General features: G+C 35.0%; 1 protein-coding gene across 1 annotated transcript in view; it reads right to left on the bottom strand.

The window, feature by feature from the left end:
• Window positions 1–27609, bottom strand: part of LOC136038552 (transcriptional adapter 1-like) — an 80244-nt gene that overhangs the window by 10885 nt on the left and 41750 nt on the right. The window lies entirely within an intron of this gene.

Genomic DNA, 27609 nt, shown 5'->3' with positions numbered 1-27609 from the left:
ATCCACATAATGCGCTCAGGGCAAGAGAACAGGGACAACACAGACTTTCAGACAAGAAACATTTTAAGTCTCATCTACCTTCCAAACTAAAATACCCAGATTCGCATTAAACACATTAAATTATTGATGGTCAAATATGCACTGTCAGGCTTCAAAAACTCAAAAGACAGGCTTTCCCATGAGGGTTCGAAGCCTGCTATCAACCCATATCCAAACAGTATATCTTATATCCCACACGAATCGAATCACATATCCTACACACGAAACCTATATTCCAGAATTATTACCATGGCAAAATAACCAGAAAACAACCATACATGTTACCAATCTCAGTCACTCACTCCAAGGCTAACAACCATAATTTCCTTTTTTACTCCAGCTTTTGTCTATCACACTAGGGTCTGCAACCAGCTAATTAGGCGGCTTTGCTGTCTTGGGCTTCTTGGTTGCCTATGTGTATCTTTTTTGATAGGGTTTCTTTAAAATTTCTATTGCAGAATTAGAGGCACAACAATGGTCGTTGACTAAACCCAATACCAACAGTCCCATTTTTTTGGAGGAGAATCCTAAATAAATTGTAAGTTTCTCTTAACGCAAAAACTTGTTTTAATCGCGAGTGACATTTTTAATTTGCACCCCATAACAACTTAGATTAGGTCTACTCGGCAAAACAAATTACCGAAGCACACTTTGGTCAAATCTGCCGACAAAAGTGTTGCAGGAGCTACCTTAGCGAGGTGTTTTCGAAACAGCTCTACACTTTAGCAGTCAACTTGAAAACAATGTTCCAAGAATAAACTTGTCTTCTGGAAGAAATGATGCAGACATATCTCGAACACTCAATAAAGACAGTCTCAAAATATTCTGTTTCTGATTATAACTGTCTATTCTCTAATTGATAGAACTAAACTAAATTGCTTTAAAAAAAAAACCTACAAATAACAGTTCCATAGAGACAAATTCTTTTATTTGACAATGAAACAACAAATTTTTTTTTGGATATTTCGGTAACATATACAATGGCCGTCCACAGCAGATAAACTCTGCTGAAGACGGTCACTGTATACGTGACGGAAATATCCAGAGACTTTCGTTGCCGTTTCACCGTCAAATAAAAGGATTTGTCTCTATTGAACTGTTATTTGTACGCCATGGAAAGGCATTATGGTCTTCGAAAATACTTAAAAAAAAAAAAAAAAAAAAAAAAAAATACACCATGCCTACCGAAACCTAAAAGCAATCCCTAGTTTCCAATATTTTGATGGAAAGAATAATTTGATTCAAGAAACAAATTTGTATTACCCTCAAACACACTAAAGGTCAATGTACTTAACACACGTGATTAAGAATTCTGAATGTGCTCATATTTTTTTACAAGTGACTCCCCGTCATAGAAAGGGAAAAAAAATCGTAGTCTCAAATGTAAGGCAGACGCCACCATCAGCGCCTAAAATGACAATGGTTTAACAGCCAATTTTAACATTTCAAAACATAAAGCCTATTGATGACAGTTTGCCAAAGATCGTCCTTGTCAGGCAAATGTCTAGGGGCCAAAAAAAGCAGGTCGTCCCGAATGGGATGGGAGGATGTTGTAAGAAAAGATTTAAGGGTAATGTAAACTTCTTAGGAGGGTCTAAAGAACGAGGTTTTGTATAGATTGGGATGGAGAAGGGGCGTGCGTGGCTCTGTTAGCCTCAGGCAGCTTGGTGCTGAAGCAAGTTGTTGGCAGTAGTGCTATCCCAACGCTGATACTTTTCAAGGATGCTCTTCAGCCTTTGAGTTTCTGCATGAAGAGTACGAACACATTGGTTTGAGCTTTAATATCGATCAAACAGTTGTTCTACCATTCAACTATAAAGGGAATAGAAATTCAATAAGTCCATCCGGCTCTGAGGTTTCTTCTGCTAGCAGCCTTACTTACCTTGGCATGCCTATTGGAGCAAACCTGAAAGAAACTGTAAACCTGGCAATTAAAAATTATGCCAGTAAGACATTGGCTGCGTATGTATCCCAGGCTTCAAATGTTTCGTATCTAAGTAGAATTCCCTGTTCTCACTTATATAATAGCCTAACGGTTCCTCACTTACTTGCCCTTGCTCCTGTTTGGTCTTTCCTTAATTACGGCAAAAAAAAAGTTCATTTCCTTTACTTTAAATTGGCAAAATATTTAATGGAACTTCCAACATGGACAAACAATTCTTTTCTGCAAAGAAAGTATCATTTGGTAAACCCAGATGAAGTTATTTAGAGGCGTATTTGTGATTTATCTACTGAATGCCAGAAGTCTTCCCATCTTTGGTCATTTCTGTTTGTCCCTAGTTTGTAGTTGTCAAAGTGTGTTTTATTTCTGTTGTCTCTTTTTTGTTTTGTTTTTCTTCTTTTCTTGATTTTTACTCTGTCTTTTTCTGGGCTTTCTGCCCAGTTTTTTTTTTGTGATGGGTTATAAATAAAATGATGATGATGATGATGATACTGTAAATCTTGAAAGCCGCAATTAGATGAAAGACTAAACATTACAATGAGGAAAGTCAAACATGATACTGCGAAACAATGCAAAGACTTATTGTAATACTCGTCACTGTTAATTGTAAAATTTAGAATCCTGGTAGTGGCTGTACCGTAAAGCTAAGTTGTCTAAGACTTCTTGGACATCTGCTTGGTTGTTGGCTCATTGTTATATTGATTTTAGACTTAATTCAGTTTCTTTTCCAAGATACATCTAAAATATAACCGCTCTAAATTCTCAAAATGGGTGTATCTCACGTACGAATTTTAGTAGTAAAGTCTGATATCACATATTTTGATCCAGGAAGAATTACTGACCAGCGCTAAAAACAATCTTAGTTCAAGGGTTCATCTTCTTGTTTAGGGCCAACTTTTGCCTATTAGAAAATGAGAGAACGATAAGCTGCGGTTTTTCCTACTAATAAGAAAACTACTAAAATTCACGAGGTACTTGTGCTGCAGTTCCTTTACCTGAATCCCAAACTTAGAAAATAAAACAGCCAAACTAAGATCAGGAACAGAAATAACAAGTTACAGTAGTTGGCAGTACTTTTGGACACGTGGGAAAGTGTTTCTTATCACGGATTTAGCTTTTTTTTTCTGATTATTCATTATGAGAAGATATTTTAGGGATGTACCCAGGAGACCATCTTATATTTTTGGATTTGGCTCTAACCTCAACTTGAAGCTAGTGCCTACTTGAATTGAGGTTTGTATTCGAAAGTAAATGCATGGCTTGAAGAAAAGAAAACCTGGCAGGACAACTTCAGATACTTCCCTGCCACATACACTAAACCTCATTTCGACTCACATACTGTTAACTCTGACTCAAATCGATTTGAAATCCCGCATCAACTAAAACGGTGTAGGTTCTGGCTCAAGAAAAGCACAAAATCCGGAATATGTCTCCGCGGCCAGGATTGCGCAGAATGACATCAGTTATTATATGCATCACCTCGACCCGATATTCTAACTTCCCGTTAGAGCCCCAGACGTAAAACCTTTTTCACTTTCTTGCAATAGACACAAATTGAAGTATAGGAAGAAGCAAAATTCAGGAGAAAACCTAAGCATTATTGCAGCAGCAAAAATAATTACATATTGGTTACCCGACTGAATGATCATGTTTCAAACAGTAGGCTGTAAGAAAGTTGTGATTCAATCCCACGTTCTAAAACAATAACAGGAAAAAGATTGAGATGGCTAGGACACGTTCTGCGGACGACAGATTTCCAAAGATGGTCCTTTTTTCGACCGTCTAGGGCTAAAAGGAAAGAGGTCGTCCGCGAATGGGGCGGGAGGATGTCGTAAAGAAATGATTAAGGGAAATCGGAACTTCCTGGGAGGGTGTAAAGAGTTGCCTTTGAATAGATTGAGATGGAAGAGGACTGTGCGTACCTGTGTTGACCTCAGGCGGCTTGGTGCTGCGGTGACTTGTTAGTCGTAGTAGTAGTAATAATTGCATGTTAAAATCATTTCAAAGCAAAAAAAAAAAACATTTTCTTTGTTGAAATGTTATACATATTTTATTTTAAAAGGCGTCCTAATCCACACAGGAATTAATGCATAAAAAGACAAACTAATTTTTTCTTGTTTAATTTAACAGCAAATATTTTACAAATGGCCTGGATTTGCATTTATTTAAAACAGTTACAATAGAACACAAAACTATCCTTTTGATTAGGTTAACACGTATATATTCAAGGGTATCTACAGATTGGAGGATCCGGATGGCTCGGATCTGCAGAGGACCAACAATCATGATGGTTTTTAATTCGTTTGATGGAGGTCCAAGGATCAGATAACAAAAACTTCGGATTCAAGATACCCCCCCCCTAGAGCCCGGGGGAAGGGTTTTAACTTATGCCCTGGGGGCAAAGTTTTTATGGAAGAAGTGGTCGTATAAACATCGAAGGGGACTCAAATGATAGAAACTAAAAGTTCTAATTTCCTTTTTAAGAGTCAAAAGTGATCTAATTGCAACTAGCCCCCTCCCCCCGCCAACCCTCCTTTCCCCAAATGCGTCCGATCGAGTTTTTTATATAGCCATTTTGTTCAAAATAGACCAAAGATCGTATAAAGAGACTCAAGAAATAACACATCCCCCCAAAACTGGTGGCAAGTGTTGTAAATTATGCCCCGGGGGCTTGTAAGGATTTTATGGAAGGGATTGTAGTATAAACTTTGGAAGGAGCTCATTCGATTGTAAATCAGAATTTATATTGTCCTTTTTAAGAGTCAAAAGTGGTCGGAGGGCAACTAGACCCCCCACCCCACGGCCCCTTCTTCTCCAAATATATCTGATCCAAATTTTTAAATAGCCATTTTGTTCAAAATAGTTTATAGATCAATCAACAGAAACTCAGGGGTCAACAAAGCCCCCCCCCCCAGAGCCCGGGGGAAGTGTTGTAAGGTATACACAGGGGCAGATTAGTTTTTTTTTATAAGAGATGGTCGTATAAGTATGAAATAAGTACGAAAGAAAATATTTGTAATATATTTCGTTTTTAGTAAAGCCCCAATGATTATTTATATAGTTTATTTATATATATTTGTACTTATTGTATGTTTGTATTATGTTTATTGCAAACAAACATACAATAGGTACAAATATAAATGAATAAATAAATCTTAAAACGGGCTAAAATTAAATTTAATACGCAAATCAAGCTCAATCCTTTTATTTGACAATGAATCAACAAATTTTTTTTTGGATATTTCGGTCACATATACAATGGCCGTCCACAGCAGATAAACTCTGCTGAAGACGGTCACTGTATACGTGACGGAAATAGCCAGAGATTTTCGTTGTCGTTTCACCGTCAAATAAAAGGATTTCTCCCTATTGAAATGTTATTTGTACGTCATGGAAAGGCATTATGGTCTTTGAAAATACTTTGCAAACAAGAGCTTGGGTTTTGGCTCCTTCTCTCACTGTAAAAGTCTAAAACCTACTTCGTCATTGGCGCTTTACTAAAAACGAAATATATTACAAATATTTTCTTTCGTACTTATTACAGCATTGAAAATAAACATAAAAATTAGAGTAGAATTAAATTATAAAGTGATGAGCTTTCAGCAATTAATATCATTATATATCAAATATTCAGTTTAACTTTAATAGTTCTTTCCAAGACTGTTCAAGAAAATTATAGCTTCACCGCAAACAAGATTTTGGATACTGCCCCCTTCCTGAACTGTAAAAGTCTAAAGCCTACTCTGTCATTGGTGCTTCACTGAAAACGTATTATATTACAAATATTTTCATTGCCAGTTCTTACAGCATTGAAAATGAAAATAGAATTTACAGTGAAATAAATCTTGAACTGACTTATCTTTCAACAATTGATATCATTATATATCAAACGTTCAGTTTGATTTTACTTTTTACTTTCAGAGACAGTTCAAAATATATACCGTATAGTTTTAAGTAAAGCGCCGATGACGCAGTAGGTTTTAGACTTTTATAGTGAGAGGAAGCATAACCCAAACTCTTGTTTGGAGTGATTTTTGTTCGTTTCAAGCTTGATTTGCATATTCAGTTTAAGTTTCACTCGTTTAAGATTTATTTATTCATTTAAATTAGTACCTATTGCATGTTTGTTTGCTATGATTGTTTATTTAGTTCCTGTTCGTTTAGGTTTCATTTATTCTTTAATAGTAATTTCTTGTCGTTTCTAGTTTGAATTTTAACAGGTATTTTTATCGGCTGATCTGAAGTTTGATATGGCCTTTACTTTGAAAAACTTCTTTTCCAGGATTTCTTTTTAAATCATTTTTGTTCGTTTTTTATTGCAAAAAGTTTCAAGTTCTTAGAAAATGCCTTATTTCAAAAATCAATTTTTTTTTCAACATCAGACTTTCATCAAAGTATCAAAACTAGTATCAAATTACCAAAGTATCAAAGTAAAGAAAGCATCTAAGTAAACAAGTTATCAAGGTAAACAAAATATCAAAGTAACAATAAGCAGGTTCCGTAACTCAAAGCCATTTCCCAGGGGATGGGGGGGGGGGGTCAAATCCAGAAACATATTTATTTGACCTTTGAACTATTTTGAACAAAATGACTATCTCGAAATTTTGACCGGATGCCCTTTGGAAATATGCCCGTCGATCACTTTTGATGACTCTTAATATTAATAAGGTAAATAGAAATTTCAATTTCTAATCATATGAGCCACCTCTGACGTTTATACGACCATCTCTTATATAGAAAAACCTTATCTTCCCCCTGTGTATACCTTACAACACTTCCCCCGGTCTGTGGGGGGGGGGGCTGTGTTGACCCCTGAGTTTCTGTTATTTGATCTATAAATTATTCTGAACAAAATGGCTATCTCAAAATTTGGATCAGATGTATTAGGAGAAAAAGGGGTCTTGAGGGGTGGGGGGGGGTCTAGTTGCCCTCAAACCGCTTTTGACTCTTAAAAAGGACAATAGAAATTCCGATTTACAATCGAATGTGCCCCTTCCAAAATTTATACTACCATCCCTTCCATAAAATCCTTACATGCCCACGGGGCATAATTTACAGCACTTGCTCCCAGTTTTTTGGGGGCTGTGTTATTCCTTGAGTCTTTTTATACCATCTTTGATTTATTTCGAACAAAATGGCTATATAAAAAACTCAATCGGACGCATTCGGGGAAAGGAGGGTTGGCGGGGGGAGGGTTGCTAGTTGCAATCAGATCACTTTTGACTCTAAAAAAGGAAATTAGAACTTTCAATTTCTATCATTTGAGTGCCCTCCGATGTTTATACGACCACTTCTTCCATAAAAACTTTATTTGCACCCAGGGCATAAGTCAAAACCCTTCCCCCGGGCTCTATTGGGGGGGGGGGATCTTGAATCCGAAGTTTTTGTTATCTGATCCTTGGACCTCCATCAAACGAAATAAAAACCAGCATGATTTTTGGTCCCCTGCGGATCCGAGCCATCCGGATCCTCCAATCTGTAGATACCCTTGAATATATACTTGTTAACCTAATCAAAAGAAAAGTTCTGTGTTCTATTTTAACTGTTTTAAATAAATGCAAATCTAGCCCATTTGTAAAACATTTGCTGTTAAATTAAACAAGAAAAAATTAGTTAATTCCTGTGTGGATTAAGACTCCTTTTAAAATAAAATATGTATAGCATTTCAACAAAGAAAATGTTTTTTTTTGCTTTGAAATGATATGAAAATGCAATTATTATTACTACTACGACTAACAAGTCACCGCAGCACCAAGCCGCCTGAGGTCAAAACAGGTATGCACGGTCCTCTCCCGTCTCAATATATTCAAAGACTTTTCTTTCACCCTCCCAGGAAGTTCCAATTTCCCTTAAACATTTCTTTACGACATCCTCCGGCCCCACTCGCGGACGACCTGCTTTCCGTTTAGCCCTAGACCGTCGGAAAAAGGACCGTCTTTGGAAATCTGTCATCCGCAGAACGCGTCCTAGCCATCTCAACCTTTTTCTTGTTATAGTTTTAGAACGTGGGATTGAACCACAATTTTAATACAGCCGACTGTTTGAAACATGATCAGTCAGTCAGGTAACCAATATGCAATTATTTTTGCTGCTGCAGTAATGCTTTGGTTTTCTCCTGAATTTTGCTTCTTCCTATAACTTCAATTTGTGTCTATTGCAAGAAAGTGAAAAAAGTCTTACGTCTGAGGCTCTAACGGGAAGTTAGAATATCGGGCCGAGGTGATGCATATAATAACTGATGTCATTCTGCGCAATCCTGGCCACGGGGACATATTCAGGACTTTGTGCTTTTCTTGAGCCAGAACCTACACCGTTTTAGTTGATGCTCTTTACGCTAAAGCTTTTAATTGTTTTAAAAAGCAGAATTGTGGCAAAGAGTCAAACTTTAGCGTAAAGAGCGAGGGATTGCGGAGGGGACAACCTATTTCATATACGGCGTAATTTCTGTTCGTTTTAAGTTTTAATGTCGCTCCTTACTTTCAGTTAAAAAAACTAGTTTTTTTATGTAATTTCTGAACGTTTTTGAATTAATGCATGTTTGATTTTGGCTCTCCAGACATAAATTATTAAAATGAAATTTGCATATTAATTCCTTTTTTGGCTAAATGGCTTCCTCTTAGTTTGGTCAGACGATTTTGAGAAATAAGGGATGGGGAAGGAGGCCTAGTTGCCATGCAATTTTTTTCGGTTACATAAAAAGGCAACTATAAATTTTAATTTTTAACGAATTTTTTTATTAGTAAAAATATACGTAACTTAAGAATTAACTCACGTAACAAACTTTTATATTCTTTAATTTTTATTATGTATATGAGGGGGTTTGTACCCTCGTTAATACATCGTTCTTTACACTAAATCGTAAGTTTTGTCCCAATTCTTTAAGAATGACCCCTGAATCAGAAAGGCCGTAGAATAAATAGTTGAAATTACTAAAAATACTATAGCATAAAGAGCGAGGTATTTATCTCCTCCTAAATACCTCACTCTTTATGCTAAAGTATTTTTAGAACCTCTCATATGCGTAATAATCTCTGTTCGTTTCAAGTTTCAATGCTACTCTTTACTTTCAATTGAAAAAACTTTTCCATGTTTATTTTTTCATTGTTTTTTTTTATAGTAATTTTAGAATATTCTGCGCCCTTTTCATTGAATTTCTGTTCCCTCATGACATATTTCTCCAAGGAAAGATCCTCCCACATAGCCCCCCCCAACCCCACCCCCAAAACCAAAAAAAAAATCCCCTGAAAACGACTGTACACTTGCCAATAACCATTATTGTATGTAAACACTGGTCGAAGTTTGTAACTTGCAGCCCCTTCCCCCAGGGACTGTGGGGGAGTAAGTCATTCCCAAAGACATAGTTATTATGGTTTTTGACTATGCGGAACAAAATGGCTATCTCAAAATTTTGATCTGTTGACTTCGGAGAAAAATGAGCGTGGGAGGGGGCGTAGGTGCCCTCCAATTTTTTTGGTCACTTAAAAAGGGCACTAGAACTTTTCATTTCCGTTAGAGTGAGCCCTCTTGCGACATTCTAGGACCACTTGGTCGATACGATGACCCCTGGAAACAAAAAAAAAAAAAACAAAAAAAAAAAACAAACAAACAAACAAACAAATAAACACGCACCCGTGATTTGTCTTCTGGCAAAAAATACGAAATTCCATGTTTTTGTAGATAGGAGCTTGAAAATTTTGCTATATGGTTCTCTGATACGCCGAATGCGATGGTGTGATTTTCGTTAAGATTCTGTGACCTTAGGGGGTATTTTCCCCTATTTTCTAAAATAAGGCAAATTTTTCCAGGCTCGTAACCTTTGATGACAAAGACTAAATTTGATGAATCTTATATATTTAAAATCAGCATGAAAATCTGATTCTTTTGATGTATATTTTAGCATCAATATTTCGTTTTTTAGAGATTCGTTTACTATTGAGCCGGGTCGCTCCTTACTACAGTTCGCTACCACGAACTGTTTGACTTAGGGAAATAGACCGATTTACGGTGGCTTTCAAGACTCATAACGTGAGGAATTATAAATAAATTAGGGTGAAAAATAATATTGCGAAATGAAACTGATCGAGAAACAGTTTCACTTCAAGCCAATTTACAATAAAATTTTATTAATACCGAGATTTTAATAGCATTAATTTGAGCCAATCAGAATTTTTCAACAAACACAAAATTTTAGGAAAAATTTGATTGACTGAAATCAGCGTTAACTGAATGTCAATATTAGTGAAATTTCATTTTGAATGGGGCTTTACCTAAATTAAATAAAAAAACAAGTTTTTTTTAACTGAAAGTAAGGAGCGACATTAAAACTTAAAACGCACAGAAATTACTTCGTATATGAGGAGGCTGCTTCCTCATCAACGCCCCGCTCTTTACGCTAAAGTTTGACTCTTTCTCTCAATTCTTCTTTTTAAAACAGTAAAAAACTTTAGCGTAAAGAGCGGGGCGTTGATGAGGAAGCAGCCTCTTTCATATACGAAGTAATTTCTGTGCGTTTTAAGTTTTAACATCGCTCCTTACTTTCAGTTAAAAAAAACTTGTTTTTTTTATTTAATTTCTGAACGTTTTTGAATCAATGCATGTTTTGATTTTGGCTCTCCGCAGAGGAATAATCAAAACGAAATTTGCATATTTTTTTTTGGCTCAATGGCTTTCTCATAATTTTGATCGAATGATTTTGAGAAAAAAAGAGCGGGGGACGAAGCCTAGTTGCCCCCCGATTTTTGGTTAATTAAAAAGGCAACAAGAACTTTTAATTTTTTACGAATCTTTTTACTGGTAAAAGATTTACGTAACTTATAAATTAGCTTACGTAAAGAACTTTTGTATTCTCATGTTTTTATTACATATATGAGGGGATTCGCCCCATCGTCAGTACCTCGCTCTTTACACTAAAGCTTAAATTTTATCCCAATTCATTAAGAATGACCCCCTGAATCACAAAAGCCGTAGAATAAGTAGTTGAAATTACTGAAAATACTTTAGCGTAAAGAGCGAGGTATTAGAAGGAGGTGAGCCCCTCATATGGGTAATAATTTCTGTTAGTTTTAAGTTTTATTGCTGTTCCTTACTTCCAGCTGAAAAAGCTTTTTCACTTTTATTTTTTAATTGTTTTTTTTTTTCAATAATGCTAGTAAATCCTGCTCTCGCTTCATGGAAATTTTCTTCTCCCATTACAAATTCTCAAAGGAAAGTTCCCCCAGCATATCCCCCTCTTCTCAACCCCTCCCCCAAACCAAAAAAATCCTCCTGAAAACGCCTGTATACTTCCCAATAACCATTACTATATGTAAGCACAGGTCAAAGTTTGTAACTTGTTGCCCCTCCCACGGGGACTGTGGGGGAGTAAGTCGTCCCCAAAGACATAGTTATAAGGTTTTTCGACTACGCTGAATAAAATAGCTATCTTAGAATTTTGATCCGTTGACTTTGAGAAAATAATTAGCGTGGGAGGGGGCCTAGGTGCCCTCCAATTTTTTTGGTCACTTAAAAAGGGCACTAGAACTTTTCATTTCCGTTAGAATGAGCCCTCTTGCAACATTCTAGGACAACTGGGTCGACACGATCACCCCTGGGAAAAAAAAACAAAAAAAAAAACAAAAAACAAATAAACACGCATCCGTGATCTGCCTTCTGGCAAAAAATGCAAAATTCCACATTTTTGTAGATAGGAGCTCGAAACTTCTACAGTAGGGTTCTCTGATACGCTGAATCTGATGGTGTGATTTTCGTTAAGATTCTATGACTTTTAGGGGGCGTTTCCCCCTATTTTCTAAAATAACGCAAATTTTCTCAGGCTCGTAACTTTTGATGGGTAACACTAAACTTGATGAAACTTATATATTAAAACCAGCATTAAAATGCGATTCTTTTGATGTAGCTATTGGTATCAAAATTCCATTTTTTAGAGTTTTGGTTACTATTGAGCCGGGTCGCTCCTTACTACAGTTCGTTACCACAAACTGTTTGATATCATTTCTAGTACTGAATGAGGATACAGAAAAAATATGAAATATTCAGTATCCAAAGCACCGGGAACTAGAGGCCACGGTAATGACAGTTGTCAAGTATAGCTGTGAAGCGTAGGCGCTTAAAAGTTGACGGAGAAACATTAAAAATACTACAGGGCAATTGTCTACAGTTTTAGCTACTCCTTTTACTGCTTTATTTTCATCAATTGTAGTATCAAGAGCTAGGGCTGTAAAAAAACCCCGACTTTTAAAAACAAGGGCTAGGGCTGTAAAATGTTAGAAGTGGTGCCACTATTAAGATTTCCGCTCTAAGCCAGAAACACCACTCAAAGAAGCAAAACTTTGCGGAAAAGTCTCCTCTGATATAGACTAGAAGACCACTTCAATTCCCACGCTGTAGATTCTGGCTCACGGTCAAGCAAAGACCATTCTTTTGGGGGCTGGGCAGAAATTACTAGCAAATTTCAAAAATTTTATGTTACATTCACCAATCAGGTCAGAATTTGGCACTTTCTGTTTTGAAATAGCTGGTATGATTTGCTTATTACTATTTTCAACCATCTTGTAACTGTTTATGCTGATTGTTAATGATGATTGAGCTTTTATTGTGAGTTTTCTACTGGCTTGTGATTTTTTATACTGATTGAACTTCTAGCACGGGGTTTTCTCCCTGTTTATGATTGCTATAATAATTTATCTTTTATTGTTTCTACATGCTTGTGATTGTTTATACTGATTGGGCTTCTACTGTGAGATTTTCTACTTGCTTATAATTGTTATAATAATTGATCTTTTATTGTGAGCTTGTCTACCTGTTTATGATGGTTTATACTGATTGATCTCTAATCGTGAGCTTTTCTACCTTCCTACGATTGTTTATAACGATTAAGCATCTATTGTGAGCTGTACCACCAAATTATTGTTTCCTATGATGATTGAATTCCTATTGAGAACTTTTCTACATGGTTACGATTGTTAATACTGATTGAGCTTATACTGTGAGACTTTCTACCTGCTTATGATCGTTATAATAATTGATCTTTTGTTGTGAGCTTGTCTACCTGTTTATGATTGTTTATACTGATTGAGCTTTAATATAGAGCATTTCTACCTTCCTACGATTGAGCAACTATTGTGAGGTGTACCACCAAGTTATTGTTTCTGATGATAATTGAACACCTATTGGAAACTATTCTACCTGCTTACGATTGTTATAACAATTGAGCTTCTATTGTCAGCTTGTCTACCTTTTTATGATTGTTTATACTGACTGAGCTTTAGTCATGAGCTTTTCTACCTTCCTACGATTGTTTATAATGAATGAGCAACTATTGTGAGGTGTACCACCAAGTTATGGTTTCTGATGATAATTGAACACCTATTGGAAACTATTCTACCTGCTTACGATTGTTATAACAATTGAGCTTCTATTGTCAGCTTGTCTACCTTTTTATGATTGTTTATTCTGACTGAGCTTTAGTCATGAGCTTTTCTACCTTCCTACGATTGTTTATAATGAATGAGCAACTATTGTGAGGTGTACCACCAAGTTATGGTTTCTGATGATAATTGAACACCTATTGGAAACTATTCTACCTGCTTACGATTGTTATAACAATTGAGCTTCTATTGTCAGCTTGTCTACCTTTTTATGATTGTTTATTCTGACTGAGCTTTAGTCATGAGCTTTTCTACCTTCCTACGATTGTTTATAATGAATGAGTAACTATTGTGAGGTGTACCACCAAGTTATGGTTTCTGATGATAATTGAACACCTATTGGAAACTATTCTACCTGCTTACGATTGTTATAACAATTGAGCTTCTATTGTCAGCTTGTCTACCTTTTTATGATTGTTTATTCTGACTGAGCTTTAGTCATGAGCTTTTCTACCTTCCTACGATTGTTTATAATGAATGAGCAACTATTGTGAGGTGTACCACCAAGTTATGGTTTCTGATGATAATTGAACACCTATTGGAAACTATTCTACCTGCTTACGATTGTTATAACAATTGAGCTTCTATTGTCAGCTTGTCTACCTTTTTATGATTATTTATACTGACTGAGCTTTAGTCATGAGCTTTTCTACCTTCCTACGATTGTTTATAATGAATGAGCAACTATTGTGAGGTGTACCACCAAGTTATGGTTTCTGATGATAATTGAACACCTATTGGAAACTATTCTACCTGCTTACGATTGTTATAACAATTGAGCTTCTATTGTCAGCTTGTCTACCTTTTTATGATTGTTTATTCTGACTGAGCTTTAGTCATGAGCTTTTCTACCTTCCTATGATTGTTTATAATGAATGAGCAACTATTGTGAGTTGTACCACCAAGTTATGGTTTCTGATGATAATTGAACACCTATTGGAAACTATTCTACCTGCTTACGATTGTTATAACAATTGAGCTTCTATTGTCAGCTTGTCTACCTTTTTATGATTATTTATACTGACTGAGCTTTAGTCATGAGCTTTTCTACCTTCCTACGATTGTTTATAATGAATGAGCAACTATTGTGAGGTGTACCACCAAGTTATGGTTTCTGATGATAATTGAACACCTATTGGAAACTATTCTACCTGCTTACGATTGTTATAACAATTGAGCTTCTATTGTCAGCTTGTCTACCTTTTTATGATTGTTTATTCTGACTGAGCTTTAGTCATGAGCTTTTCTACCTTCCTACAATTGTTTATAATGAATGAGCAACTATTGTGAGGTGTACCACCAAGTTATTGTTTCTGATGATAATTGAACACCTATTGGAAACTATTCTACCTGCTTACGATTGTTATAACAATTGAGCTTCTATTGTCAGCTTGTCTACCTTTTTATGATTGTTTATTCTGACTGAGCTTTAGTCATGAGCTTTTCTACCTTCCTATGATTGTTTATAATGAATGAGCAACTATTGTGAGGTGTACCACCAAGTTATGGTTTCTGATGATAATTGAACACCTATTGGAAACTATTCTACCTGCTTACGATTGTTATAACAATTGAGCTTCTATTGTCAGCTTGTCTACCTTTTTATGATTATTTATACTGACTGAGCTTTAGTCATGAGCTTTTCTACCTTCCTACGATTGTTTATAATGAATGAGCAACTATTGTGAGGTGTACCACCAAGTTATGGTTTCTGATGATAATTGAACACCTATTGGAAACTATTCTACCTGCTTACGATTGTTATAACAATTGAGCTTCTATTGTCAGCTTGTCTACCTTTTTATGATTGTTTATTCTGACTGAGCTTTAGTCATGAGCTTTTCTACCTTCCTACGATTGTTTATAATGAATGAGCAACTATTGTGAGGTGTACCACCAAGTTATGGTTTCTGATGATAATTGAACACCTATTGGAAACTATTCTACCTGCTTACGATTGTTATAACAATTGAGCTTCTATTGTCAGCTTGTCTACCTTTTTATGATTGTTTATTCTGACTGAGCTTTAGTCATGAGCTTTTCTACCTTCCTACGATTGTTTATAATGAATGAGCAACTATTGTGAGGTGTACCACCAAGTTATTGTTTCTGATGATAATTGAACACCTATTGGAAACCATTCTACCTGCTTACAATTGTTATAACAATTGAGCTTCTATTGTCAGCTTGTCTACCTTTTTATGATTGTTTATTCTGACTGAGCTTTAGTCATGAGCTTTTCTACCTTCCTATGATTGTTTATAATGAATGAGCAACTATTGTGAAGTGTACCACCAAGTTATGGTTTCTGATGATAATTGAACACCTATTGGAAACTATTCTACCTGCTTACGATTGTTATAACAATTGAGCTTCTATTGTCAGCTTGTCTACCTTTTTATGATTATTTATACTGACTGAGCTTTAGTCATGAGCTTTTCTACCTTCCTACGATTGTTTATAATGAATGAGCAACTATTGTGAGGTGTACCACCAAGTTATGGTTTCTGATGATAATTGAACACCTATTGGAAACTATTCTACCTGCTTACGATCGTTATAACAATTGAGCTTCTATTGTCAGCTTGTCTACCTTTTTATGATTGTTTATTCTGACTGAGCTTTAGTCATGAGCTTTTCTACCTTCCTACGATTGTTTATAATGAATGAGCAACTATTGTGAGGTGTACCACCAAGTTATTGTTTCTGATGATAATTGAACACCTATTGGAAACTATTCTACCTGCTTACGATTGTTATAACAATTGAGCTTCTATTGTCAGCTTGTCTACCTTTTTATGATTATTTATACTGACTGAGCTTTAGTCATGAGCTTTTCTACCTTCCTACGATTGTTTATAATGAATGAGCAACTATTGTGAGGTGTACCACCAAGTTATGGTTTCTGATGATAATTGAACACCTATTGGAAACTATTCTACCTGTTTACGATTGTTATAACAATTGAGCTTCTATTGTCAGCTTGTCTACCTTTTTATGATTGTTTATTCTGACTGAGCTTTAGTCATGAGCTTTTCTACCTTCCTACGATTGTTTATAATGAATGAGCAACTATTGTGAGGTGTACCACCAAGTTATGGTTTCTGATGATAATTGAACACCTATTGGAAACTATTCTACCTGCTTACGATTGTTTTAACATTTGAGCTTCTATTGTCAGCTTGTCTACCTTTTTATGATTGTTTATTTTGACTGAGCTTTAGTCATGAGCTTTTCTACCTTCCTACGATTGTTTATAATGAATGAGCAACTATTGTGAGGTGTACCACCAAGTTATGGTTTCTGATGATAATTGAACACCTATTGGAAACTATTCTACCTGCTTACGATTGTTATAACAATTGAGCTTCTATTGTCAGCTTGTCTACCTTTTTATGATTATTTATACTGACTGAGCTTTAGTCATGAGCTTTTCTACCTTCCTACGATTGTTTATAATGAATGAGCAACTATTGTGAGGTGTACCACCAAGTTATGGTTTCTGATGATAATTGAACACCTATTGGAAACTATTCTACCTGCTTACGATTGTTATAACAATTGAGCTTCTATTGTCAGCTTGTCTACCTTTTTATGATTGTTTATTCTGACTGAGCTTTAGTCATGAGCTTTTCTACCTTCCTACGATTGTTTATAATGAATGGGCAACTATTGTGAGGTGTACCACCAAGTTATGGTTTCTGATGATAATTCAACACCTATTGGAAACTATTCTACCTGCTTACAATTGTTATAACAATTGAGCTTCTATTGTCAGCTTGTCTACCTTTTTATGATTATTTATACTGACTGAGCTTTAGTCATGAGCTTTTCTACCTTCCTATGATTGTTTATAATGAATGAGCAACTATTGTGAGGTGTACCACCAAGTTATGGTTTCTGATGATAATTGAACACCTATTGGAAACTATTCTACCTGCTTACGATTGTTATAACAATTGAGCTTCTATTGTCAGCTTGTCTACCTTTTTATGGTTGTTTATACTGACTGAGCTTTAGTCATGAGCTTTTCTACCTTCCTATGATTGTTTATAATGAATGAGCAACTATTGTGAGGTGTACCACCAAGTTATGGTTTCTGATGATAATTGAACACCTATTGGAAACTATTCTACCTGCTTACGATTGTTATAACAATTGAGCTTCTATTGTCAGCTTGTCTACCTTTTTATGATTATTTATACTGACTGAGCTTTAGTCATGAGCTTTTCTACCTTCCTACGATTGTTTATAATGAATGAGCAACTATTGTGAGGTGTACCACCAAGTTATGGTTTCTGATGATAATTGAACACCTATTGGAAACTATTCTACCTGCTTACGATTGTTATAAAAATTGAGCTTCTATTGTCAGCTTGTCTACCTTTTTATGATTGTTTATTCTGACTGAGCTTTAGTCATGAGCTTTTCTACCTTCCTACGATTGTTTATAATGAATGAGCAACTATTGTGAGGTGTACCACCAAGTTATTGTTTCTGATGATAATTGAACACCTATTGGAAACTATTCTACCTGCTTACGATTGTTATAACAATTGAGCTTCTATTGTCAGCTTGTCTACCTTTTTATGATTGTTTATTCTGACTGAGCTTTAGTCATGAGCTTTTCTACCTTCCTATGATTGTTTATAATGAATGAGCAACATTTGTGAGGTGTACCACCAAATTATGGTTTCTGATGATAATTGAACACCTATTGGAAACTATTCTACCTGCTTACGATTGTTATAACAATTGAGCTTCTATTGTCAGCTTGTCTACCTTTTTATGATTATTTATACTGACTGAGCTTTAGTCATGAGCTTTTCTACCTTCCTACGATTGTTTATAATGAATGAGCAACTATTGTGAGGTGTACCACCAAGTTATGGTTTCTGATGATAATTGAACACCTATTGGAAACTATTCTACCTGCTTACGATTGTTATAACAATTGAGCTTCTATTGTCAGCTTGTCTACCTTTTTATGATTGTTTATTCTGACTGAGCTTTAGTCATGAGCTTTTCTACCTTCCTACGATTGTTTATAATGAATGAGCAACTATTGTAAGGTGTACCACCAAGTTATGGTTTCTGATGATAATTGAACACCTATTGGAAACTATTCTACCTGCTTACGATTGTTATAACAATTGAGCTTCTATTGTCAGCTTGTCTACCTTTTTATGATTGTTTATTCTGGCTGAGCTTTAATCATGAGCTTTTCTACCTTCCTACGATTGTTTATAATGAATGAGCAACTATTGTGAGGTGTACCACCAAGTTATTGTTTCTGATGATAATTGAACACCTATTGGAAACTATTCTACCTGCTTACGATTGTTATAACAATTGAGCTTCTATTGTCAGCTTGTCTACCTTTTTATGATTGTTTATTCTGACTGAGCTTTAGTCATGAGCTTTTCTACCTTCCTACGATTGTTTATAATGAATGAACAACTATTGTGAGGTGTACCACCAAGTTATTGTTTCTGATGATAATTGAACACCTATTGGAAACTATTCCACCTGCTTACGATTGTTATAACAATTGAGCTTCTATTGTCAGCTTGTCTACCTTTTTATGATTGTTTATTCTGACTGAGCTTTAGTCATGAGCTTTTCTACCTTCCTATGATTGTTTATAATGAATGAGCAACTATTGTGAGGTGTACCACCAAGTTATGGTTTCTGATGATAATTGAACACCTATTGGAAACTATTCTACCTGCTTACGATTGTTATAACAATTGAGCTTCTATTGTCAGCTTGTCTACCTTTTTATGATTATTTATACTGACTGAGCTTTAGTCATGAGCTTTTCTACCTTCCTACGATTGTTTATAATGAATGAGCAACTATTGTGAGGTGTACCACCAAGTTATGGTTTCTGATGATAATTGAACACCTATTGGAAACTATTCTACTTGCTTACGATTGTTATAACAATTGAGCTTCTATTGTCAGCTTGTCTACCTTTTTATGATTGTTTATTCTGACTGAGCTTTAGTCATGAGCTTTTCTACCTTCCTACGATTGTTTATAATGAACGAGCAACTATTGTGAGGTGTACCACCAAGTTATGGTTTCTGATGATAATTGAACACCTATTGGAAACTATTCTACCTGCTTACGATTGTTATAACAATTGAGCTTCTATTGTCAGCTTGTCTACCTTTTTATGATTATTTATACTGACTGAGCTTTAGTCATGAGCTTTTCTACCTTCCTACGATTGTTTATAATGAATGAGCAACTATTGTGAGGTGTACCACCAAGTTATGGTTTCTGATGATAATTGAACACCTATTGGAAACTATTCTACCTGCTTACGATTGTTATAACAATTGAGCTTCTATTGTCAGCTTGTCTACCTTTTTATGATTGTTTATTCTGACTGAGCTTTAGTCATGAGCTTTTCTACCTTCCTACGATTGTTTATAATGAATGAGCAACTATTGTGAGGTGTACCACCAAGTTATGGTTTCTGATGATAATTGAACACCTATTGGAAACTATTCTACCTGCTTACGATTGTTATAACAATTGAGCTTCTATTGTCAGCTTGTCTACCTTTTTATGATTATTTATACTGACTGAGCTTTAGTCATGAGCTTTTCTACCTTCCTATGATTGTTTATAATGAATGAGCAACTATTGTGAGGTGTACCACCAAGTTATTGTTTTTGATGATAATTGAACACCTATTGGAAACTATTCTACCTGCTTACGATTGTTATAACAATTGAGCTTCTATTGTCAGCTTGTCTACCTTTTTATGATTGTTTATTCTGACTGAGCTTTAGTCATGAGCTTTTCTACCTTCCTATGATTGTTTATAATGAATGAGCAACTATTGTGAGGTGTACCACCAAGTTATGGTTTCTGATGATAATTGAACACCTATTGGAAACTATTCTACCTGCTTACGATTGTTATAACAATTGAGCTTCTATTGTCAGCTTGTCTACCTTTTTATGATTATTTATACTGACTGAGCTTTAGTCATGAGCTTTTCTACCTTCCTACGATTGTTTATAATGAATGAGCAACTATTGTGAGGTGTACCACCAAGTTATGGTTTCTGATGATAATTGAACACCTATTGGAAACTATTCTACCTGCTTACGATTGTTATAACAATTGAGCTTCTATTGTCAGCTTGTCTGCCTTTTTATGATTGTTTATTCTGACTGAGCTTTAGTCATGAGCTTTTCTACCTTCCTACGATTGTTTATAATGAATGAGCAACTATTGTGAGGTGTACCACCAAGTTATTGTTTCTGATGATAATTGAACACCTATTGGAAACTATTCTACCTGCTTACAATTGTTATAACAATTGAGCTTCTATTGTCAGCTTGTCTACCTTTTTATGATTATTTATACTGACTGAGCTTTAGTCATGAGCTTTTCTACCTTCCTACGATTGTTTATAATGAATGAGCAACTATTGTGAGGTGTACCACCAAGTTATGGTTTCTGATGATAATTGAACACCTATTGGAAACTATTCTACCTGCTTACGATTGTTATAACAATTGAGCTTCTATTGTCAGCTTGTCTACCTTTTTATGATTGTTTATTCTGACTGAGCTTTAGTCATGAGCTTTTCTACCTTCCTACGATTGTTTATAATGAATGAGCAACTATTGTGAGGTGTACCACCAAGTTATGGTTTCTGATGATAATTGAACACCTATTGGAAACTATTCTACCTGCTTACGATTGTTATAACAATTGAGCTTCTATTGTCAGCTTGTCTACCTTTTTATGATTGTTTATACTGACTGAGCTTTAGTCATGAGCTTTTCTACCTTCCTACGATTGTTTATAATGAATGAGCAACTATTGTGAGGTGTACCACCAAGTTATTGTTTCTGATGATAATTGAACACCTATTGGAAACTATTCTACCTGCTTACGATTGTTATAACAATTGAGCTTCTATTGTCAGCTTGTCTACCTTTTTATGATTGTTTATTCTGACTGAGCTTTAGTCATGAGCTTTTCTACCTTCCTATGATTGTTTATAATGAATGAGCAACTATTGTGAGGTGTACCACCAAGTTATGGTTTCTGATGATAATTGAACACCTATTGGAAACTATTCTACCTGCTTACGATTGTTATAACAATTGAGCTTCTATTGTCAGCTTGTCTACCTTTTTATGATTATTTATACTGACTGAGCTTTAGTCATGAGCTTTTCTACCTTCCTACGATTGTTTATAATGAATGAGCAACTATTGTGAGGTGTACCACCAAGTTATGGTTTCTGATGATAATTAAACACCTATTGGAAACTATTCTACCTGCTTACGATTGTTATAACAATTGAGCTTCTATTGTCAGCTTGTCTACCTTTTTATGATTGTTTATTCTGACTGAGCTTTAGTCATGAGCTTTTCTACCTTCCTACGATTGTTTATAATGAATGAGCAACTATTGTGAGGTGTACCACCAAGTTATGGTTTCTGATGATAATTGAACACCTATTGGAAACTATTCTACCTGCTTACGATTGTTATAACAATTGAGCTTCTATTGTCAGCTTGTCTACCTTTTTATGATTGTTTATTCTGACTGAGCTTTAGTCATGAGCTTTTCTACCTTCCTATGATTGTTTATAATGAATGAGCAACTATTGTGAGGTGTACCACCAAGTTATGGTTTCTGATGATAATTGAACACCTATTGGAAACTATTCTACCTGCTTACGATTGTTATAACAATTGAGCTTCTATTGTCAGCTTGTCTACCTTTTTATGATTATTTATACTGACTGAGCTTTAGTCATGAGCTTTTCTACCTTCCTACGATTGTTTATAATGAATGAGCAACTATTGTGAGGTGTACCACCAAGTTATGGTTTCTGATGATAATTGAACACCTATTGGAAACTATTCTACCTGCTTACGATTGTTATAACAATTGAGCTTCTATTGTCAGCTTGTCTACCTTTTTATGATTGTTTATTCTGACTGAGCTTTAGTCATGAGCTTTTCTACCTTCCTACGATTGTTTATAATGAATGAGCAACTATTGTGAGGTGTACCACCAAGTTATTGTTTCTGATGATAATTGAACACCTATTGGAAACTATTCTACCTGCTTACAATTGTTATAACAATTGAGCTTCTATTGTCAGCTTGTCTACCTTTTTATGATTGTTTATTCTGACTGAGCTTTAGTCATGAGCTTTTCTACCTTCCTATGATTGTTTATAATGAATGAGCAACTATTGTGAGGTGTACCACCAAGTTATGGTTTCTGATGATAATTGAACACCTATTGGAAACTATTCTACCTGCTTACGATTGTTATAACAATTGAGCTTCTATTGTCAGCTTGTCTACCTTTTTATGATTATTTATACTGACTGAGCTTTAGTCATGAGCTTTTCTACCTTCCTACGATTGTTTATAATGAATGAGCAACTATTGTGAGGTGTACCACCAAGTTATGGTTTCTGATGATAATTGAACACCTATTGGAAACTATTCTACCTGCTTACGATTGTTATAACAATTGAGCTTCTATTGTCAGCTTGTCTACCTTTTTATGATTGTTTATTCTGACTGAGCTTTAGTCATGAGCTTTTCTACCTTCCTACGATTGTTTATAATGAATGAGCAACTATTGTGAGGTGTACCACCAAGTTATGGTTTCTGATGATAATTGAACACCTATTGGAAACTATTCTACCTGCTTACGATTGTTATAACAATTGAGCTTCTATTGTCAGCTTGTCTACCTTTTTATGATTGTTTATTCTGACTGAGCTTTAGTCATGAGCTTTTCTACCTTCCTACGATTGTTTATAATGAATGAGCAACTATTGTGAGGTGTACCACCAAGTTATTGTTTCTGATGATAATTGAACACCTATTGGAAACTATTCTACCTGCTTACGATTGTTATAACAATTGAGCTTCTATTGTCAGCTTGTCTACCTTTTTATGATTGTTTATTCTGACTGAGCTTTAGTCATGAGCTTTTCTACCTTCCTATGATTGTTTATAATGAATGAGCAACTATTGTGAGGTGTACCACCAAGTTATGGTTTCTGATGATAATTGAACACCTATTGGAAACTATTCTACCTGCTTACGATTGTTATAACAATTGAGCTTCTATTGTCAGCTTGTCTACCTTTTTATGATTATTTATACTGACTGAGCTTTAGTCATGAGCTTTTCTACCTTCCTACGATTGTTTATAATGAATGAGCAACTATTGTGAGGTGTACCACCAAGTTAGGGTTTCTGATGATAATTAAACACCTATTGGAAACTATTCTACCTGCTTACGATTGTTATAACAATTGAGCTTCTATTGTCAGCTTGTCTACCTTTTTATGATTGTTTATTCTGACTGAGCTTTAGTCATGAGCTTTTCTACCTTCCTACGATTGTTTATAATGAATGAGCAACTATTGTGAGGTGTACCACCAAGTTATGGTTTCTGATGATAATTGAACACCTATTGGAAACTATTCTACCTGCTTACGATTGTTATAACAATTGAGCTTCTATTGTCAGCTTGTCTACCTTTTTATGATTATTTATACTGACTGAGCTTTAGTCATGAGCTTTTCTACCTTCCTACGATTGTTTATAATGAATGAGCAACTATTGTGAGGTGTACCACCAAGTTATGGTTTCTGATGATAATTGAACACCTATTGGAAACTATTCTACCTGCTTACGATTGTTATAACAATTGAGCTTCTATTGTCAGCTTGTCTACCTTTTTATGATTGTTTATTCTGACTGAGCTTTAGTCATGAGCTTTTCTACCTTCCTACGATTGTTTATAATGAATGAGCAACTATTGTGAGGTGTACCACCAAGTTATGGTTTCTGATGATAATTGAACACCTATGGGAAACTATTCTACCTGCTTACGATTGTTATAACAATTGAGCTTCTATTGTCAGCTTGTCTACCTTTTTATGATTATTTATACTGACTGAGCTTTAGTCATGAGCTTTTCTACCTTCCTATGGTTGTTTATAATGAATGAGCAACTATTGTGAGGTGTACCACCAAGTTATGGTTTCTGATGATAATTGAACACCTATTGGAAACTATTCTACCTGCTTACGATTGTTATAACAATTGAGCTTCTATTGTCAGCTTGTCTACCTTTTTATGATTGTTTATTCTGACTGAGCTTTAGTCATGAGCTTTTCTACCTTCCTATGATTGTTTATAATGAATGAGCAACTATTGTGAGGTGTACCACCAAGTTATGGTTTCTGATGATAATTGAAAACCTATTGGAAACTATTCTACCTGCTTACGATTGTTATAACAATTGAGCTTCTATTGTCAGCTTGTCTACCTTTTTATGATTATTTATACTGACTGAGCTTTAGTCATGAGCTTTTCTACCTTCCTACGATTGTTTATAATGAATGAGCAACTATTGTGAGGTGTACCACCAAGTTATGGTTTCTGATGATAATTGAACACCTATTGGAAACTATTCTACCTGCTTACGATTGTTATAACAATTGAGCTTCTATTGTCAGCTTGTCTACCTTTTTATGATTGTTTATTCTGACTGAGCTTTAGTCATGAGCTTTTCTACCTTCCTACGATTGTTTATAATGAATGAGCAACTATTGTGAGGTGTACCACCAAGTTATTGTTTCTGATGATAATTGAACACCTATTGGAAACTATTCTACCTGCTTACGATTGTTATAACAATTGAGCTTCTATTGTCAGCTTGTCTACCTTTTTATGATTGTTTATACTGACTGAGCTTTAGTCATGAGCTTTTCTACCTTCCTATGATTGTTTATAATGAATGAGCAACTATTGTGAGGTGTACCACCAAGTTATGGTTTCTGATGATAATTGAACACCTATTGGAAACTATTCTACCTGCTTACGATTGTTATAACAATTGAGCTTCTATTGTCAGCTTGTCTACCTTTTTATGATTATTTATACTGACTGAGCTTTAGTCATGAGCTTTTCTACCTTCCTACGATTGTTTATAATGAATGAGCAACTATTGTGAGGTGTACCACCAAGTTATGGTTTCTGATGATAATTGAACACCTATTGGAAACTATTCTACCTGCTTACGATTGTTATAACAATTGAGCTTCTATTGTCAGCTTGTCTACCTTTTTATGATTGTTTATTCTGACTGAGCTTTAGTCATGAGCTTTTCTACCTTCCTACGATTGTTTATAATGAATGAGCAACTATTGTGAGGTGTACCACCAAGTTATGGTTTCTGATGATAATTGAACACCTATTGGAAACTATTCTACCTGCTTACGATTGTTATAACAATTGAGCTTCTATTGTCAGCTTGTCTACCTTTTTATGATTGTTTATTCTGACTGAGCTTTAGTCATGAGCTTTTCTACCTTCCTACGATTGTTTATAATGAATGAGCAACTATTGTGAGGTGTACCACCAAGTTATTGTTTCTGATGATAATTGAACACCTATTGGAAACTATTCTACCTGCTTACGATTGTTATAACAATTGAGCTTCTATTGTCAGCTTGTCTACCTTTTTATGATTGTTTATTCTGACTGAGCTTTAGTCATGAGCTTTTCTACCTTCCTATGATTGTTTATAACACCAAGTTATGGTTTCTGATGATAATTGAACACCTATTGGAAACTATTCTACCTGCTTACGATTGTTATAACAATTGAGCTTCTATTGTCAGCTTGTCTACCTTTTTATGATTATTTATACTGACTGAGCTTTAGTCATGAGCTTTTCTACCTTCCTACGATTGTTTATAATGAATGAGCAACTATTGTGAGGTGTACCACCAAGTTATGGTTTCTGATGATAATTGAACACCTATTGGAAACTATTCTACCTGCTTACGATTGTTATAACAATTGAGCTTCTATTGTCAGCTTGTCTACCTTTTTATGATTGTTTATACTGACTGAGCTTTAGTCATGAGCTTTTCTACCTTCCTACGATTGTTTATAATGAATGAGCAACTATTGTGAGGTGTACCACCAAGTTATTGTTTCTGATGATAATTGAACACCTATTGGAAACTATTCTACCTGCTTACGATTGTTATAACAATTGAGCTTCTATTGTCAGCTTGTCTACCTTTTTATGATTGTTTATACTGACTGAGCTTTAGTCATGAGCTTTTCTACCTTCCTACGATTGTTTATAATGAATGAGCAACTATTGTGAGGTGTACCACCAAGTTATTGTTTCTGATGATAATTGAACACCTATTGGAAACTATTCTACCTGCTTACGATTGTTATAACAATTGAGCTTCTATTGTCAGCTTGTCTACCTTTTTATGATTGTTTATACTGACTGAGCTTTAGTCATGAGCTTTTCTACCTTCCTATGATTATTTATAATGATTGGGCATCTATTGTAAGCTGTACCACCAAAGTATTGTTTTTTATGATTATTGAAAACCAATTGGAAACTTCTCTACCTTCTTATGAATGTTTAGACTGATTGAGCTCCTATTGTCATACTATTATGAGCTTCACAATCCTGAAACTCACAAAAGTTTTAAGAGATCTTCCTACCCTTAAATTTCTATTAAAATATCAACGGACACGGATCAGATATCCTGCTTGAAAAAACTCAAATTAAAAAGTTGTGACCTATGATGCCTAAAAAATAAAGCACCATAGAAAAATGATATAAAGCAAGTGTTCATAAATCCTGGCTCTGAGTTAAGCACAAGTATAGAGAACACCACAATCTCCCTATAAAGGCATTAACTAAAACATACATAAATTAAAAAATATTCACTTTGGTACATTTCTGGCTAAAACCTTGTCCTAAATTTGGCACATTTGGACTAAAATCTTGTAATTAAATATGACAAATTTCCGGCCCCCCTGAAAATTTTCCTGTTGTCACAATTCTGAATTATGAATGAAGAGTACCTTACACCTAAGAATTCCTGAATATACGCATTAGTTGATAGATTTGAAAACAAGTTTAGCTAGTTTTTTTTTAATATATGGTTCAATTATTTATTATTATATAATTTGAATTTATTGAAAAAAAAAAAACGAGAAATATATCAGTGAACACCAAGATCCACGGTAAAATACACAGAAAATAACAAATACTTCAATATAGTCTCCCTCGTAAGGCTCTATGGCCAGGATAAATAGGGAAGAAACAAAACTAAAAAATAAACAAATAAGTTCATCAAAT

Source organism: Artemia franciscana, chromosome 2 (genome assembly GCF_032884065.1).
Source record: "Artemia franciscana chromosome 2, ASM3288406v1, whole genome shotgun sequence".
NCBI lineage: Eukaryota > Metazoa > Arthropoda > Branchiopoda > Anostraca > Artemiidae > Artemia > Artemia franciscana.
Note: the sequence above shows the minus strand (reverse complement) of the source record. Positions and strands in the feature narration are given on the sequence as shown.